The 2377-nt window shown below is 33.2% G+C and overlaps 1 non-coding gene across 1 annotated transcript; it reads left to right on the top strand.

Moving 5' to 3' along the window:
• The first annotated feature begins 801 nt into the window (after positions 1-801).
• On the top strand, positions 802-909 carry LOC112781410 (small nucleolar RNA R71). The gene has a single exon (XR_003192188.1). It is a non-coding gene; the product is annotated as a small nucleolar RNA R71 (small nucleolar RNA).
• The last annotated feature ends 1468 nt before the right edge of the window (positions 910-2377 follow it).

The following is a 2377-nucleotide window of genomic DNA, read 5'->3' as shown; positions in this document are numbered from 1 at the left end:
CTTGGGATTCACGTCCTCTCCTTCCTTCACAGGTTCGGCCATGGTGATTAATTCAATGGCCTTGCACTCTCCTTTTGGATTTTCTTCTGTATTGCTTGGGAGAGTACTAGGAGGGATTTCAGTGATCCTTTTACTCAGCTGGCCCACTTGTGCTTCCAAATTTCTAATGGAAGACCTTGTTTTATTCATGAAACTTACAGTGGCCTTGGACAGATCAGAGACTAAGTTTGCTAAATTAGAGGTATTTTGTCCAGAGTTCTCTGTCTGTTGCTGAGTGGATGATGGAAAAGGTTTACTACTGTTAAACTTATTTCTTCCACCATTATTAAAGCCTTGTTGAGGCTTTTGATCCTTCCATGAGAAATTTGGATGATTTCTCCATGATGGGTTATAGGTGTTTCCATAAGGTTCACCCATATAATTTACCTCTGCTATTGCAGGGTTTTCAGAATCATAAGCTTCTTCTTCAGAAGATGCCTCTTGAGTACTGTTGGATGCAGCTTGCATTCCATTCAGACTCTGAAAAATCATATTGACCTGCTGAGTCAATATTTTATTCTAAGCCAATATGGCATTCAGAGTATCAATTTCAAGAACTCCCTTCTTCATAGGCGTCCCATTACTTACAGGATTTCTCTCAGAAGTATACATGAACTGGTTATTAGCAACCATGTCAATGAGTTCTTGAGCTTCTGCAGGCGTTTTCTTTAGGTGAATGGATCTACCTGCAGAAGTATTCAATGACATCTTAGCTAATTCAGACAGACCATCATAGAGTATATCCAGGATGGTCCATTCTGAAAGCATGTCAGACAGACACTTTTTGGTCAGTCCTTTGTATCTCTCCCAAGCTTCATAGAGGGATTCACCTTCTTTCTGTCTGAAGGTCTGAACATCCACTCTAAGCTTACTCAGTTTTTGAGGAGGAAAGAACTTGGCTAAGAAATCCTTGACCAGCTTATCCCAAGAGTTCAGGCTATCCTTAGAGTCCAACCATACTCTAACTCTGTCTCTTACAGCAAAAGGGAAAAGCATGAGCCTGTAGACTTCAGGATCTACTCCATTAGTCTTAACAGTATCACATATCTGCAAGAATTCAGTTAAGAACTGAAAAGGATCTTCATATGGAAGTCCATGAAACTTGCAGTTTTGCTGCATCAGAGAAACTAATTGAGGTTGTAGCTCAAAGTTGTTTGCTCCAATGGCAAGAATGGAGATGCTTCTTCCATGTAAATTGGAATTAGGTGCAGTAAAGTCACCAAGTATTCTCCTTGCATTATTTTTGTTGGGTTCGGCTACCATCTCCTTTACTTGTTCGAAATTTTCAATAAGGTTGTCTTTGGATTGTTGTAATTTAGCCTCTCTTAGTTTTCTCTTCAGAGTCCTTTCAGGTTCTGGATCAGCTTCAACAAGAATGCCTTTTTCCTTGTTCCTGCTCATTAGAAAGAGAAGAGAACAAGAAAAGAAGAGGAATCCTCTATGTCACAGTAAAGAGGTTCCTTATTGTTAGTAGAAGAAGAAAAGGAATAGGGGTGAAGAAGAATGAAGAATCCAAACACAAGGGTAAGGATAGGAGCAGTGATGTGAGATGAAGAGAAATGTTAGTAGATGAATAAATAATTAGAAGGAGATGAGAGAGAAGGAGAATTTTCAAAAATAATTTTTGAAAAAGAGTTAGTGATTTTCGAAAATAGTTTTTGAAAAAGGTTAGTAATTTTCGAAAATTAAAATAAAAAATTAAAATAATTAGTTAATTAAAAAGAATTTTTGAAAAAGAGGGAAGATATTTTCGAAAATTAGAGAGAGAGGGAGTTAGTTAGGTAGTTTTGAAAAAGATAAGAAACAAACAAAAAGTTAGTTGAAACAAATTTTGAAAATCAATTTTGAAAAGATAAGAAGATAAGAAGTTAGAAAGGATATTTTAAAATCAAATTTTGAAAAAGATAAGATAAGAAGATATTTTTGAAAAGATATGATTGAAATTAGTTTTGAAAAAGATTTGATTTTTAAAATCATAATTAATGACTTGATTCACAAGAAATCACAAAATATGACTCTAGAACTTAAAGTTTGAATCTTTCTTAACAAGTAAGTAACAAACTTGAATTTTTTGAATCAAAACATTAATTGATGATGTTATTTTCAAAAATTTGATGTAAAATTAAGAAAAAGTTTTTTGAAAAATATTTTTAAAATTTTCGAAAATAAATAAGAAAAATGAAAAAGATTTGATTTTTAAAAAAGATTTTGAAAAAGATAAGATTTTTAAATTGAAAATTTGATTTGACTCATAAAAAAACTAGATTTTAAAATTTTTTGAAAAAGTCAAATCTAATTTTCGAAATTTTAAGGGAGAAAAAGAGGAAGATATTTTTTT

This window comes from Arachis hypogaea, chromosome 19 (assembly GCF_003086295.3).
Source record: "Arachis hypogaea cultivar Tifrunner chromosome 19, arahy.Tifrunner.gnm2.J5K5, whole genome shotgun sequence".
NCBI lineage: Eukaryota > Viridiplantae > Streptophyta > Magnoliopsida > Fabales > Fabaceae > Arachis > Arachis hypogaea.
Note: the sequence above shows the minus strand (reverse complement) of the source record. Positions and strands in the feature narration are given on the sequence as shown.